The sequence below is a fragment of the Paroedura picta genome, chromosome 7, assembly GCF_049243985.1.
Source record: "Paroedura picta isolate Pp20150507F chromosome 7, Ppicta_v3.0, whole genome shotgun sequence".
In the NCBI taxonomy this organism is placed as follows: Eukaryota; Metazoa; Chordata; class Lepidosauria; order Squamata; family Gekkonidae; genus Paroedura; species Paroedura picta.
This window is the reverse complement of record NC_135375.1, coordinates 24,586,524-24,603,717: the sequence shown is the minus strand read 5'-3', so window position 1 is coordinate 24,603,717 and position 17,194 is coordinate 24,586,524. Positions and strand designations below refer to the sequence as shown.

The following is a 17,194-nucleotide window of genomic DNA, read 5'->3' as shown; positions in this document are numbered from 1 at the left end:
CATGATGGAAGGGAGATGCCTCAAGCATCTCTCTCCATCTATCTATTTAGATCAGAATAAAAGGTAAAGGTAAAGGTATCCCCTGTGCAAGCACCAGGTCATGTCTGACCCTTGGGGTGACGCCCTCCAGCGTTTTCATGGCAGACTCAATACGGGGTGATTTGCCAGTGCCTTCCCCAGTCATTACTGTTTACCCCCCAGCAAGCTGGGTACTCATTTTACCGACCTCGGAAGGATGGAAGACTGAGTCGACCTTGAGCCGGCTGCTGGGATCGAACTCCCAGCCTCATGGGCAAAGCTTTCAGACGGCTGCCTTACCACTCTGCGCCACAAGAGGCTCTTATTAGATCAGAATAGGAAAGCAACAAACAAAGAAAGACACATTCACAAACGTGGTGCTTAACTAATATAACAACTATTTAATGAAGAACTTAATAGGGTTCCTATAGATCAGAATAGGAACCCTATTAAGTTCTTCATTAAATAGTTGTTATATTAGTTAAGCACCACGTTTGTGAATGTGTCTTTCTTTGTTTGTTGCTTTCACTCTACCTCCTGCTGCGTTACTTGCCATACTAAGGCACTCTGCTACTTTTCACGATATTAATACTTTACCAGTCCTTAATATCCTTCAGGGCTGGCCTGGCTAGCTGGTACTGAGCCTCACACAAATCTCTGATGCTGCTAACGCTACAAGGAAAAATGGGTTGTAACTGTTGAGTCTACATTGCCCGGTGGAGTCAGTGATGAATGAGAGATGAAGAACAGCTGGGTCCGCAGGAGGAGGGAAAGCTATGCTGCATCCAGTATGTTTGTGTATGAAAGAGATTGCGAGGCACGGACTTTGTGTGTGTGAAAAAGTATTTCTGTCCTTCTTTTTGAGTGAATGGGCAATAGGCCACCCTTTTGCCTGCCTGAGATGGGAAATTTCGCACACGTGAAGAATTAAGGTGGGAAAAAATGGCCTTTGCATTACGATACGTTTGACTAGGGAAGGGAGCCTAGAGCAGTAACCAGAAGTGGCATCATATTTATTCTCCGCACAATCTGCCTTTCCCAGCTACTACCCTCTAAATCAGGGGTAGTCAAACTGAGGACCTCCAGATGTCCATGGACTACAATTCCCATGAGCCCCTGTCAGTAGTCCATGGACATCTGGAGGGCTGCAGTTTGATTACCCCTGCTTTAAATTATCCCAGCACTGCTGGAAAACCTAATGGGCAAGAATCAAGGCATGAATGGGGGGAGATGTGCTTTAATTCATTAACAGTAGTTTTAATTTGACTCAAAATCTTCTCGGCATGTATTTTAATTTCTCTGCCATGGAGTCGCTAATTCTCCTTGCAAATTTGTCTTGGTGGCCCTTCTGTAATGTGGGTAAATGTTTCCTGCCATACCTGTGTAACTTCCTCATAATATGTTTTGCATTATGTTGTACATGAAGATAATGCATGAGTTAAACTATCTGCATGCCTATTTAGTCCTTGTTATGTGCTTGTAATGGACTTACAGGTTAAATTCCTCTCTAAAGGCCTGAAGTTACATCTGAATGGCACTGCATGTCCTTTTGAAAGATTGCCAAGGGACAATGCCCACGTTCTGCCTTAACATTCTTCAGGGTAGCAGGAAAAATATATATATTAATATTTTTGCTCAACAATTAATAGGGGAGGGGAGGAAAAGATGTCAAACTGATTCTCAGTCTGTATATGTCTAATTGTGATCTTTAAATTAAGGGTATATTTATACTACAAATGGGTCCCCCAAAGTATCTTGGGAATTAAGATACTGTGGGCCATTCCGCACCGGGATCCATGTTGCAAATTGTTTGCGGAACGAAAAATCACCATTTTAAATAGTAGAATTTGTCATTATGCATACCTGCCTTTGTAGTGGAATCCAGTTGCGTTTCTATCGTTTCCCACAGGTTTCCGGTCTCGGCAAAAATTGCTAGCCAGGAAGCGATATTGCTGAGCTGTGTCCCGCCCCTGGCCGTCAAGCAGCCAATGTGCGGCTGTTATCATGCTCCCAAACAGCCCCTTTCCTTTTAAGGAAGGTTTAAAAAAAACACACTCGTTGCAACGGAGAGACCCATCCAGCTAGCAGGTGGTGTTTGAGCTGCTGTTTCATCATTGCCACGCTCCCACGAGTGAACCCCCCCCTCTCACGGGCACGATTTTCGGCCGAAAATAGTGTGAAAAATAAAGGGAAAATAAACCAGCAAACGGGCCTCTGTGTTGTTTGTGCTTGGTGACTTTGAACAGAGGGACTGCAGCCGGGGAAGCCTCGCTGGGTAAACGAAGGCTCACCGGTGCATTGATCTCCGCTCGCTCGGAGAAAAAAAAATGGCGATCGCTTTGCCGGAAGATCAGAGGAGAGAGCCAGGGGGAGGGACTTTGCAGAAACCCCAACAATGGTAACGCACAGAACTTTTCCGCTAGTGTTGCAGATTGGTTGCAGGAGTGTAGCGCTTTCCAGAGGGTGAATCCACTTTTTGGGATTTCCCTGAAAGCGCTACAACGAAGCGCTTTTTGCGGATCGGTTTCAGGAGTGTTGCAGATTGTCAACGACATTGTGCATAACGGCAAAACTGTAGCAATTTCAAGTTGTAACCATTGTTCTATTTTGGATGAATGCAGAACGGCCCTGTGAATTTCCTACTAAAATGAATTCTTGCTCGACTCTCATAGAATCACAATCCCCAGAATACCCTACGTACTAGGAATGGCAGTTAAACCAGTGCAATATGCTTTCATAGCTTCTTTCCTTAGATCCTGCGAGCCTGGCTTTTCCTCTCTGTTATTTGACAGCTGAGAAAGGTGCTACTCAAGCAGAGGAGCCAGTGCTCTGAGGACATGGCGGGGGGCATCTGGATAGACATGGCTGAAACTCAGGAACAGTGAGAGGCCATTGCTCATTTCGGTGTTGGAGTTTGCTGTGTGATTGATTCTTAATTTGTGAAACAGGGATTGGCCAACAATTAAAGAGACAGGTCATTATTACATTTCAGTGCAAGATATGTAAATTAAATTAATGAGACGCTCAATGAGTCAAGCGTTTTGCAGATCAAAGAGAGTGATATACCATGAAATGAAGACATGTTGGAGCCATGAAAAGGCAAAGACCACCCACTGAGATGGGGAGGGGAGCAGAGCTGAGATCTGAAACCTGGAGTTTATCGCTTCCAAATCACCACTTGTGGTCATTTGCTTATAATTAGGAATCTTATCTATTGTAAAGGGGGGGGGAGAGGGAATCACCTTACAAATGAAATGTAGGTCCTTTCCTAAAGTCTACACAAACCCAAAACCTAAGAACAGATTTTGTGCAGGTGAAAATATAAACACCAATATAAGGTGTATGTGTTTTTTTTTAAAAATGGCTTTCCCTTGAATGTTTTGGATTATTTTTATTATTATGCATTTGGAATTTTTTTTTTCTGGTCACCGGTGCTTCTACAGTATAGCAAAGGAAAAATACCTCCAAATATAGTAAAAAAAAAGTTTTTTTTGCTGCTTAACACTGTTAGCTAATTATGGGGATGTGCTGCTCACTGATGAAAGAACACCCTTCGGCCCCAACATTCTTCACATCTTTCAATGCTTCCATTGCATTATTCCATACATAGATGTATATGGAAAGTCATTCTCCATTCATTTCAGTGGCAGGACTCAAACTACACTACCAGGTCTTGGCACTTGTAATTACTGGGTAAGTCAATTCAACTGCAGGTTGATACACTTTGCTACAGGAAATGGCTAAGGTTTCAACGAGCCATTCAGAAAGGAATTAAAGAGACAAAAAGAAACCCCAACAGCAAATAAATACTTGGGAACCAACTGGTTTTTCAAATCAGATTATAAAGTCTAGGAAAAAAGAATCCAAATATATATACATATACATATGTCCTATGAATCTGGACTTCTGATCCCTCTTTGTATGAACACCACTGTTTACTGTTTGTATCTTTGAGTACATATCTCTTTGTCAGCCAAATGAAGTGAACTCTTGAACATTTATGCCAAAATACAATCTTTACTCTTCAAGATACCACCGGACCTTGTCATTTTTATCCGGATATAGTGGTAGTCAAATCTCTTGCTGGTACAAAGGTATGATTTGTATGTGCAAGGGTCATTGTCTGCAACGCTATAATAAATGCCTACTTTTAAAATCCTAATGAAAATAGTGCACAGGTGGCCAACTCTATTTCTGTGTTCCTTCACGAAATGACACTGAATCAGATCTTGTGATACTGTGAAGAAGCCGTATGTATTTTATATTATTCAGAACACAGGGATGAATTCTATAGAATCATAGATTAATAGAGTTGGAAGGGACCTCGTGGGTTATCTACTCCACCCCCCTGCACTATGCAGGACACTCACATCCCAATCGCTCATCTACTGTACCTGCCACCCCTTTGTCTTCACAGAATCAGCCTCTGTCAGATGGCTCTCTGGCCTCTGTTTAAAAATGTCCAAAGATGGAGAACCCACCACCTCCTGAGGAAGCCTGTTCCACTGAGAAACTGCTCGAACTGTCAGGAACTTCTTCCAGATGTTTAGATGGAATTTCTTTTGAATTAATTTCATCCCATTCGTTCTGGTCTGCATGTGTTCCTGCAGCATTTCGGTGGTGGAAAAGGGTGGAAGTTCCAGGTTCAGTCCCGATGCCTCCAGTTAAAACATTTTGGGTTGCCTGTGCTAAGACTCTGAAGCACTGCTTCAGAAGTGAGATGAGCTCAAAGAATCAACAGTCTAAGCCAGATGAACCAGCCGATAAGGCAGCTTCATGCATTCACGCACAGTTTTCACTGAGTCTTATTAAGTAGATAATGAATTTGATTCAAAGGTTCTTTTTTATTGGTGTAAGGCAGGGGTAGTCAACCTGTGGTCCTCCAGATGTCCATGGACTACAATTCCCATGAGCCCCTGCCAGCAAATACTGGCAGGGGCTCATAGGAATTGTAGTCCATGAACATCTGGAGGACCACAGGTTGACTACCTCTGGTGTAAGGCACTTCCTGCCTTGCCCTGGATACCACAGGTTAGCCTAATCTTTCTGACTGACTGATTTGGCTTGTTTCCTGCCAATCCCATACTAGCTGGCTCATGGCGGGTTACAAAATAAACCCCCCCACAATCAAACCCCAATTAAAAACCCACCTGTACAATCCCCATCAGCAAACAACTAAAACTCCAGGCCCCCTCCCTTTTGCATCAGCTCAATAGGGCCCCCAAACTGTGCCCAGGCCAGGGGATGCTAATAGGGGGCCTGCAGATCTTCTCTGCCCCAGCCTCAACCAAATGCCTACTGGAAGAGCTTTGTCTTGCAGGCCCTGCAGAGCTGTACAAGCTCCAACAGGGCCCTCAGTTGTTCTGGGAGCTCATTCCACCAGGTCGGGGTCAGGACCAAACAGGCTCTTGGCCCTGATCATGGCCAGCCACACGTCTTTCAGGCCAGGAACTACCAACAGCTTTGTACTCACAGAGCGAAAAGCCCTGGGTTGAGGGAAAATCCCATTCTGCTCATGGTGCTCCACTGACAGCACTTCAGATACAATCCTAAATTTTACTTTCTGAACTATTATGGCAATTTACCTGGATTACCTATCTACCTATCTACCTATCTACCTCTTGTGGCACAGGGTGGTAAGGCAGCTGACATGCTATCTGAAGCTCTGATTATGAGGCTGGGAGTTCGATTCCAGCAGCCGGCTCAAGGTTGACTCAGCCTTCCATCCTTCCGAGGTCGGTAAAATGAGTACCCAGCTCGCTGGGGAGTAAAACGGTAATGACTGGGGAAGGCATTGGCAAACCACCCCGTACTGAGTCTGCCAAGAAAATGCTAGAAGGCGTCATCCCAAGGGTCACACATGACTCGGTGCTTGCACAGGGGATACCTTTACCTTATCCATCTATCCATCTACCTACCTACCTACCTACCAACCTATCTATCTCCATGTGTTTTTTTTTAATGGTTAAAACCTTTCTGGATGACTGATAGACTAACTGAACATGGAGAGGAATACAGCTGGGTGTCAGCGTTTGCTTGTGGGGGTCCAGAAAGCTGGGTGAAACTTTCCTTTTGCCCCAGATGAGAATTTGTCCGCACATTCCATTGCTAGCAGAAAAGATTATTTGCTAGCATCGGCTGTCTCCTGGCTCATTTACACCTGATGCTGAGTGATTCCACCTCCCCCCCCCAGAAAAAAGTAATGTTTTATGTACTTAAGAAATCTGATATTTTGGCCTTCAAAGCAAGAATGGAATGTGTTTATGATCCAGAAACAGCAAAGGCAGATAAGCAGCTGCTGTACCCGTAAAACTATCTGAAAGTGTGGGATACTGATGAGGGGAATGCTATCCGTGCTCTGTCACCTGATGCAGATTGTCTTACCTCTGTGATATTTTCTCATAGAGATGTCGCAAGAGGTTAGGGAGAGCCGCCTTTCATAGGCTCATTCAGTGGCACTGAAATGTTTCAGTGACCACAACCATAGTGTCAAGACCAGCCTTTCCTGCACAATTTGCATCCTTCAGTCAAAACACGCTTCTCTCCTGAGTTCTTTGTCTTGGTGAGGCTACGAAAACATTTGCCTCTTGATAGACCTGTTTCTTAATTGCCTGTGTTTCTTCTTGGAGACTCAGCCAAATCCGATTGGTTTGTTTAGTGACAGCATCCAGAAAGCCAGGGGTAGTCAACCTGTGGTCCTCCAGATGTCCATGGACTCCAATTCCCATGAGCCCCTGCCAGCGTAACTGTAAGGAACAGTAAGTAGGAGGGAAAAGACGCAGCACTAGATAGTGGGGGCAATAGAACCAAATAATGAAAAACAGAAAATCCTCAACATATTTTTTCAAGAAATATTTCTGTATTCATCCCTCTGTTTTTTCTGCCTGAAAATTGAGATACAAAAATATGTCAAACTAAGGACTCAGGTCTTCAAATAAAGATCTGTGAGGCTTCTTCCTCACTGCCACTATCCTCCCACTTCCCACCTCCCACCTTGTAGGTCTGTGCTGGGAGAAGCTGCTCCAGGCCCCAGAAGATCAGGAACAGGAAGCTGCAGCACCTTCACTTTCACCCTTACTCTTTCCCTTCCCTTCTCTTGGCAGCAGTCTCCCTTCCGACATGAAATCCTGCCCCTTCCTTTCCTCCCTAGTCTTCTGAATGCTGGCAGGGTCTCATGGGAATTGTTGTCCATGGGCATCTGAAGGACCACAGGTTGACTACCCCTGTTCTGAAGGATGCCTGTCTCACCCCTTTTCCGTTATTCCAATCCTGGCCCTGCTCATCAGGCTCTGGCCAATATTGGTAGGACACTGTCGCTCCTCTTCCTGGCTGTTTCCTGTTTCTTAACCCCTCTCTCTAGCTCCTGGCTTGTCCTTCTGTGGCTGAGGACTTGCCTCTGCCTCCCCGCATGGCTTGTCTGAGCTGTTTTCTGCAATCTTGCCTGTGCCTTGGCTGCTCCTGGATGCTTTGGCAAGGATGCTGTGTTCTCTGGGAGTGGGGTCCACTTCACTGGCAGTTCTTGGACAACTGGGGCCTGCTCCTGGCTGGCACAGGGGATGCCAGGCCATTACTGGCTGATGATGTCTTTGACGTTGTCAGGATTAACCCCGGATGACCTCCACACTTGGCAGCTATTGGTACCCCTGGTTCAGCTCTCCTTCCAGCAGATGAATGGCCAAGTGCATCTCCTGACCTCAGGTGTGTGCCTGCTGGTCTGATAACTGGGGACAGCCTTGTGATGGCCAACAGGGCTCTGGGCAACACCAGGTATGATCCCAGATAGGATCCCATGTTCTCAGCTGAAAAGCTCACATGGTAGCTTCCAGAGGTTAAAACAGGATAATTGTAACAAAATTCTTGATAAACTGCCACGAGCTGCAAGGGAGGGCAGTATATATAGATCTAAATACATAAAACAAACAAAAGGAATGAAACAACAGCTATTGGCACTTGAATAACATCTTATGATTCTACTTCCTGAAGATCTTACTACCGGGTGCCAAATATTCATCTGAAGAGTCATCTGTCCTGGCAACACTGAAAAGTGAATTCTGCAGTGGCAGGTCAACTGCTAGGAAGTGGCACAGCCTGACTACTGGAAGAGGTGAACCCAAATTCTAACAGGAGTTATTTATTTAGGGAGGCAATGTTCTTCATTTGAGGCATGACACATACCAGTGGTATGAATGAGCCATCACAGTTCAAATGTCCAGGTCAGTCATATCATGCCCTTTGTGAGCGCTATGATTTTCAACAGAGCACCGTCGCACGATCAATTATAAATTGTCATGAGAGATCACCCCTTGCATTCCTGCCAAATGACACCCCTGACTTCATGTTTTGACATCACTTCTCCCTTTTGCACGTCGATTCCATGGTTTTAACATTTTGAGGCCATTTTTTCCCTTTATGGGTTCTTCCCCATAAAACATACACCTTCAACATTATTTCTGCCTGAGCCAACCCATCAGTATTCTCAGTGCAATACTATGCAGAAGTACTGCTCAGTACATTAAGAGCCAACTCTTCTTCTTCTTCTAATGTGAATGTGCAGAGGCTGTCGCTGCATGGTGACGATTCTCCATCTAGCAGCTGCAATGGAGTGTTCATAAGGAGGTTTTCCCCCTACATTCCTTAGTTGACCTGTGTCACTGTTTCACCCTTGTGTAAGGTGACCAGATTGTCCCACTTTTGGAGGGACACCTGAGGGTACCTGGGAAATTGTACTTACATTGCAATTAAATATATATATATCACAATACTATTTTTGTGTTCTATCCATTCTATTAAACTTTTTGTTGCTCCATATAGACCAAATTTTTAATCAAGAACCCCCCCCCCCCCGGGTCCATGGTGTCCCACTTTACCAATGTTAAAATCTGGTCACCTTACCCTTGTGTCCCATAGAGACTTACTTTTGCCAAACTGGAATTTGATAGATGTGGTAGATCTTGGAAATACCTTTATAGTTTATTCTTAAAAATCACTTCCAAAGCTCTCTGATGGTGGGGAAGGGAGAGAGACAACAGCCATGATTGGCCAAGGTAAGGAACAGGGCACCAATGTATGTGTGATCTCCAAAAATGCACATCTTCCTTCCACTTTGTGTTCAAAGATACTTTGACTGCGTTCTTTCCTAAACCAGGTTTGGGAACGATAATAGAAAAGGAGGAAGAAACCTGGAAAAAGGACCAAACAACTCCCAGTTCAGTGTGGATTCCAAAGCACAGCAAAACCTTCATGTGAAAACAACCCTAGACTGGAGTAACGCTGTGTAGGATTGCATACTAAGTGACGTACATTGTACATATTTATTAGTCTTAAAGATGCCCCTGGACTCAAACGTTGTTCTGTTGCTTCAGACCAAGATGGCTACCCACCTGCATCTAGTATCGATAATATATATGTAGAACAAGATATTAATTTCCATGTTGGTATTCCACGTTTCTTTCCCTAGGGCACATAGCCCACTAATTCAAACCAAACAAGATTATTTATTTATTTATTTATTTATTTATTTATTTAGTAACATAGCACTGAGGACAATAAGGTAGACCTTCCAGTGTTTTGCTTCCAATGAACTGTGGCCCTGTCCTCACAACTGGGGTTCTTCAGTTACAAATGACTCTTTTCAGCCCAGTATAAGCAGCTCTTCATCTCTGTTTCCCTCAATCAGACATCCTCTTTTGCCCTCTCAACTCCCCAATTGCCAACTCCCAACTTCTGTTCTTAACTGCTATTCCCCAACTGTCACTAACATTCATTCCATCAACTCCCATTGATCACTTATAGGGAGCGGCAGAACCTAGCCTGTCCATCCCATCATCCTACCTTTATCTGCTCTCCTGTCTTCAACTTTCTCTCCTCACAATCTGTTGGCAGCTGGGGAAACTGTGGTCAGATTGTACAGTGTTCTTAGTCAGGTTGGACCTAGTTGTTTGGTGTCAGCAACAGAGTTGGTCCCAATTGCACAGCACTGGCTGCTGGGTGGGGCCCATTTGTACAGTAAGGAACAATAACGTTGAGGGGGGCACTTCACTTTGCCCTGTGCTCCTCCCCACACCATTTCCTGTTTCCCTCCTTCTGGTAACTCCCATACTCTCACCTTTCCCTTTTTCCTTCTACCTTTCCTCCACCAATCAATGTGCCTTTTATATGCCCCACTATCTCCAGCTGTATTATTTATTTATTTCATTTATACCTTGTCTTTCTCTCCAAAAGTAGCTTATGTCATTTGGTTGTCTTCCACTTTATCCTTCCAGGAACCTTGTCAGGCTGAGAATCTCTGACTGGACCAAGATCACCCAATGAGCTTCCACAACAGACAGGCCATTCACACCGAGGGCTCCCAGATCCTACTCTGAAATTCTAAACACTATTCCTCACTAGGTTTTCTGGAATGGCTGCTATAGAATAGCCTCAAGCAGCCAAGTCTGGGTGAGTCCTGTTAAGTCATACAGTAGAAAATTATCCATGGTTGCTGCTAGGCCTTGCCCTGTTGAGACCTTCCTCAAAGACCAAAGAAGCTCTGGACAGACCCTGCCACCTTCCCTCCTTCCATTCCATTTGCTGGCTCTAGTTCTGTAATGTCAACTGCAGGGTCGGTCCCAGTTATAGAATGTTGGCTGTTGGGCATGGTTCCGTTCTACAGTAAGGAACAAAGTCAGAAACCAGTGCTTGAAGGCTGCTAATACTATCACGGTTGCCTAGCAACACCCACAATAGCCACTTAATGTCTTACAGATGCTTTTACTTTAGGTTTTTACCCCCCCCCCCCATGTATTTTATTTAAATATTTCTGCTTTTGTTTTGTTTTGTTTGTTTGTTTGTTTGCAAACCCGGGCCTTTCCTTAGTTATGTAGCATGATCAGTCTCACCTATTTTTAAGTATCCACAGATTTGGCTATGCTGAGAATTAGATATATAGATTTTTCTCATTCTTGGTTATCAGAGGCTCAACCATAATACCCTGAGAAATCAAATAAGGTGCTCAAATCTTAGAGCTAGCTCTTTTCAGGAAAATGGTTCATATATTGTGTATGACTCACCTTGTATATGTGTTTCAGTGCTTCTTCGTTTTCATTTAATTCCACAGAGCTTTTCTTAGCAAATGTTTGCTTAGGCCTGAAAGAGAACAGGATCCAAGTAAGCTTGCTTCATGCCAAGAGTGTATTGTTTGTGTGCTCTTTGGTGACTGGCAAATGTTTAATGCTCAAATGGAAAGTCTAATTAAGTTGAAATTAAAAATTCTTTATATTTTTTTTCCACTGGGAGGAAACCCTTGGTTGCGTCTTGTCCCCTCAGTTTTGTGTTTGGTTGGCTGCTTGGCCCAGACCCATTTGGATTTAGGGTTCTAAGGATTTCAAGGACAAATAAATACATACAATACCTTTGGTCACAGGAAAGTTTCCACTGTGTTTGCAATCTGAAATGTTGTTGAAAGATTTGCTTGCAAATTATACATTCAACTGCACGCCAAAGCAAAGTCTATTGTACTTGGGTTTTATATTTCAAGTAGAGCCGTGAAGAATTGTCACAGGTTGTGATTTTTACATCAAAATATGCCCTTTCGACAAGGTAGAATTATTCATAGAAAAGCAGGTAAAATAGAAACTGTACAGCAGACCACCTGATATTCAGGTCAGCATTGGGCATGTTTCATTTGGATTTATGAAAGAGACAGACTGCCCAGAAGCTTCTCCTGGTGTGTTCTTTTCAGACTCCCTTGCGGGAACAAAATTCCATGTGGCTGGGTGTGATTCCTTGCCAGTCTTGTTCTGCCTGTGCTAGTTGCCCATTAGCTTCCTGGCCCTATTCAAGGTACTTGGTGTAGTAGTTAAGAATGACAGACTCTAATCTGGTGAACCAGGTTTACCTTCAGTCACACAGTGAAAATCTTTGTGCTCTGATGGCAACTTCTGCCAATGCAACATTTAAAAAAATCTGCACAATCAATCAAATATCCAATGGCCAGTCAGAAACCCTGCTGGGCAAAAGTCCCATATGGTCCTACCTGTTTTCTAAAAATATTTGGTGAGCACCTGGAAAGTGCCCACAGGTACCACATTGGGAACCCCAGAGACATCCTTAAGTGTCAAACTAATTGCTGAAAACTCAGTTCCCTGTTCACTGCTGGCAAACTGTATGAACCATACTGGTGAGCATTTGAGCATCCCTAATTTTAAAAGATATGCTAAAAAATAAAAATCATTTTTTTAGAGGGTTAGATAGTGGTAAACACTAGTCAAGCAATATCTCGAGACATGTAGTACGGGAAAGCCATCTACAAATTATGTGCAAAGAAATGCCAGTGCTTAAGTGAATTAAGGCTGCGAGAACAGCCAAATATGCTCTTCTACCTCTCCAAGAGCTCCCAAAAGTGAAGCAAGCAACCTCATCTCTTGCTTGGATGGCCATTAAAAAGTAATTAGCCTATTGCTCCTTAAATAATTGAAACTTGGTTTCATTTCTAGATGTATTTGAAATGTTCAACCTGCACCCCTGGGAGGCCAACTTGGGCTGGAACCTTCTGATCTGACACATGACGTCGCGTTAGCTAGTCAGCCATCTCTAACACACATGATGATGTAGCTGAAAGAGCTGGTGACCAGTTTGCTATTGTATAATGCAGATGAAACCAGTGGCTTGGACCTAAGGAATTCTACTCCAGAAAAATTCCTTCCACTCATAGAAGATTCTTTCTGCTCACGGATATCTCCTTCTGTTCACCGAAGACTCCAATCCATGGAGGAATCATAGAAGTCCACCTACTCATAGAAGTTTCCTTCAGTTCATGGAGGACCTTTTCTATCCACAGAAGCTTCTTTCAGGTCATTGAGACCTCCCAATGACATTGGCTTCCTTCAACTCCTGGAGGATTACTTCTGTTCCTGGAAGACTCTTTTGTTCATTTAAAAAACTCTTTTCCAGGCAGAAAAAGTCCTTCCATTACTAGAAGGAATCATCGGAATAGGAACAAAAGGGAACTTTTGTATCGCACCCAATGTAAACGTTTACTATTATAAATATTTTCATGTTCATAGTGAAACCACAGTAAAATCTTAATTTAATTTATTTACTTCATTACATCCCAACTTCCTCCCAAATGGGAACCCAAAATAGCTTACTTCAATCAAGGGGAAGGAGGGGTATTAAAAAAAAAAAAGCGTGTTAAACTTCCATCTTTAGCATATCGACTTTCAAGCCACCATTCTTTTCAGTAGACCGCGGGTGTTTCAGACTGCATCAATGTGATTTAATCTACTTGGCCTTTGACAGAGAACATGTTCAATATAACATTTAACAGACACTATTTTCATTGGCTCAGCTGTACTGTGTAGAAGCCCCTGGTCTTGAAAGGAAACGAAATGAACCGCAGCAATATTTTATTAATGTTCCTGCTGCTGAATTTTGAAATAAAATGGAAAAAAAATTAATTTATTTGCAGATGCAGGCTGCTATCCACTTGTTTTCGCTAAACATTAATGGTAGGGTCCTTACAATTGCTCATCCCATGAAAGAAGCAATCCTTTCTTCCTAAATAAAAGAGTTGTGCCAAAACATTGAAACTTTTAAGATAAAAAGATGTGGGTTTTATGCTTATAGTTCAGCACGCTATTATTTCACCAAGCTACTATAAAGGGGAAGTCTCTGCAATTTCTGCATGGAATGAAAGAATAAAATGCACACTGCTTTCTATTTATTTATTGCAGCACTCGTTCCTCAGTTTCCCTAACTGAGATTTGTCCAAATCTACTAATGACGGATACAACAATCCACAAGGAGATGTAGAGGGTAGCAGAACACAAACACAATCAAATACAACCACCCCAAAGCAGGTGAGAACAATAATAGCTTTGGTATTTAAACACCAGTTGTGAAAGTGCAAAGCATGAACACACAAAACTGTCTTATGCCGAATCAGACCCTCCGTCTATCAAGGTTGTTTTAGTCAGACTGGCAGTGACTTATCACTTCCTGCCTGATCCATTTAATTGGAGATTCTGGGGATTGAACCTGGGAACTCCACCTCCCCACCACAAACCCTCATGACTGTTCTGGACATGTCTCACAGCCCCAGGAATCAGAAGTCCGAAAAGATATCAGAAATTGACATGAATGTGGGAGTTTTCATATATTTCCCATGCATGGATAGTTGAATACAAGTAATTGTAAGCATGGTTACTTGCTGGTGTACAACTCTTGAGAAATAATTCAAATAAACTTCTTTCTTTTGGGATCTCAGAGGGTTGGTTGTATAGTAACAGACAAAACAAGAGTTCTTTATCTGTATATGGGGAAGAGTAAGCAAGGAATTAGCTGGTAGAGAATGAGAAAGTAATTTTCAATGCAATCCTAAACAGAGCTGCACCCTTCTATGGCCATCGACTTTATTTGATTTAGAAGGGTATAACATGGTTTAGGATTACACTATTAGTTTTCAGTCCCCTGTGCAAAACTGCCAGATCAACAAGTGATTGGTGTGCTTTTGATTTCAGAGTTAATCATTATGGCTATACAACTTTCATGCCCACACATTTGCACATAAACACACATTATTATGCATCATAACACAATTCTTGGGGAAGCTTACAGAGTACCCACACGGAAGTAAGGATAATCCATAATAAAATCCTGCAACAAAAAGCTCCGGAAACAACAACAACAACAACAACAACAACCCCAGAACAGAACTAGAGGATAGTAATAAAGAAAGCTCCTCAAACCCATTTACACTGTTAGAACTCGATCATTATGAGGCACAAGTCTGAGACATGGAACATTTTTCCTGAGCACTTCCCCCACCTACTTTCCATTCATACTGTGCAATCAGGGATCTCAGCTCTTATCCACAAACACCCAGTCCAGGTTCCATACTCTTTCCTCACCAGCTCCTCACAGCAATGCTCTCCTCTCTCCCCTCCTCCCCCCCAGCCTTGTGTCCTAGGTTTACAAGCTCTGGATTGGGAAATACCTGGGAATTTGGGGGGAGGGGAGAGAATTGGGTTTGGGGAGGGGAGGGACTTCAAAGGGGCAAAATGCCATAGAATTCAGCTTTCAAAGTGATAATTTTCTCCAGGTAAACTGATTTCTGGACGTTGTGTAATGGCGGGCTCCAGAAGTGCAAAAAAAGTGTATAATGTATAATTAAGCGACCATAAGCAGTGAACATATAATTTAAAAAATTGTATACAAAAATTCAATGGATATAGTGCAAAAAATAAAATAAAATAAATCCATACAGAAACCTAACAGTTGTAGTACAACAGTTGGGTCAGCTAAAGTCCATACAAGGATCCTGTGGATCCAATGGGAATAATGTAATATTACCAAGTTCCTCAAGGGAAAAATAACACAAACATAAAAGAATTCTTAAAATTGAACACATTTGTTACATCAGCTAGTACACTTTTCAACCTGCAGAGAGCCTGCTCAATGACCCAGTAATGATAAGTAAACCTGCAAAACACCGTTTTTTCCTTTTTGTCGGCAAAAAAATCCAAAAAAAATCCAAGGTTTTTGTGTCCATCTTTCTTTTCAGTCTCATAGACTGAATTTTTTCACAGAAGAGAGAGAGGGAATAAAGAAAGAATGAGAGAGAAGGGGGGAGAGGTTCAAAGGAAAGGCCAGAGATGTTAAGTCAAGAGAGGTTTTGCTACCTGCTCTGTTCTCCTGTGTTGACTGGGGAAAGCCAGAGGTGGCTCTGAGGAGTCAGGGAGACTAATGAAAGAGCAGAAACTAAAAAATAACTCTCTCTCATATATATATACACACACACTACCTTCCTAACCCCCCTTGCTTACCTAACCAATTAGAAGAGTGAGGGATTCATCTTTTTCCTGCTCTTTGTTATTGTCTACATTATTTATGACAAAGCTTCATTGCCACAATCACAATAGTAGATTTGAATGCAAGCGCCCTTGATGCAAGAGGTCCAGGACTGCCCTATTGTCTTACAGACAGGCTTATGAAGAGCATGGGAAGAATTTGTTTGGACCACAGCCTGAGGATCCACTGGGAACTGCTCAATTCACTTCACATGGCCAAGGGTGCTCTTGACGTGTTTTGGGAGAAGCCCAGCCACCTTATGCTACACGGAAAAACTCTTTCTCAAATGGATGAATTTGCCAAAAAACATTTTTTCCTGTTATGACATGGGAGGGTGGGATTGAGGTTCGCTGTTCAATGGGGGAAAAAGTTTGAAATCCCCTGGGTTGACTTTAAGCCTTGGGTCAGTCTAAAATAGCTCTTGGGATCCTGCCCACATGCATCAAGAAAGAATTGAAGAACTCTGTAGACGTGGAGTTCAGAAGTGGAACCACACGTTACAAGAGAAATCGATGATTCAACAACCTTGGGGAGGGTTTTTGGATCAGGAAAACAGCAATCAGGAGGGCAAAGAAATTTAACCCTTTCCTTCAGGCTGCTTCCCCAAGAAAAAATGTCCTGGAAAGTGGCCATTCACTCCAAAAAGAGGGGACTTATGTTTTCTTCTTGCCATGGCTCACATCAACTGGGGCGAGGGGGGGGGGTTATATGAGGAAAGCAGGATGGGGAAAAGAGTTAACCCCTTCTACCTCCCCAGTGGTGGCCCCAATCCAGGTCTCCCTTCCATGACTGCTTCTGGTCATAGCTCAGTCCAAAATATGTTTCCCAGCACGCTAAACCACAATGAAAAGGACTCTTTGTTCTATTGTAACAGAATTTCTTTCCCTTTTCTGTTTCACTGTTTATAGATCTTAGAATGCTGCTGATTAAAAATTCTTTTAGAAATGCCACGGATTGCTTGTTTTATTGTTCACTTGCTTTCTTGCTGAGGTTTCTCGCTGGTTTATGTGTAATTTCATGATGATTTTGATATAATTTTTGTTGGTAGCCATTGAGTGATAATGATAATCAGAACAGAGGATAGTATAAACAAATGAATTCGTATAAGACTCAAACCATCATTCTCAAATTCTGTACATCAGATTATCACAACAAAAGGCACTGGACATCACGTGCAATAGAATTTTAAAGGGCCTATTTCTTCCTGAAGTGGATAGCCCAGGCCAGGCTGATCTCATCGGATCACAGAAGCTAATCAGAGTTAGCCCTGGTCAGTATTTGGATGGAGGACCAGCAACAAAGACTTCCAGAGTTACAACTCAGAGGCAGGCAATGGCAAACTACCTTG

General features: G+C 42.9%; 1 long non-coding RNA gene across 2 annotated transcripts in view; it reads left to right on the top strand.

Annotated features, from left to right (window-relative positions):
* Nucleotides 1–16,721, top strand: part of LOC143842220 (uncharacterized) — a 35,564-nt gene extending 18,843 nt beyond the window's left edge. Inside the window, exons 2-4 of one of the 2 annotated variants that reach the window (XR_013233024.1) lie at nucleotides 10,281–10,455; nucleotides 12,492–13,856; nucleotides 15,978–16,719. This is a non-coding gene — a long non-coding RNA (uncharacterized LOC143842220). Of the gene's footprint in view, nucleotides 1–10,280; nucleotides 10,456–12,491 lie in introns of both variants that reach the window. The other variant, XR_013233023.1, reaches the window with a different exon arrangement.
* The last annotated feature ends 473 nt before the right edge of the window (nucleotides 16,722–17,194 follow it).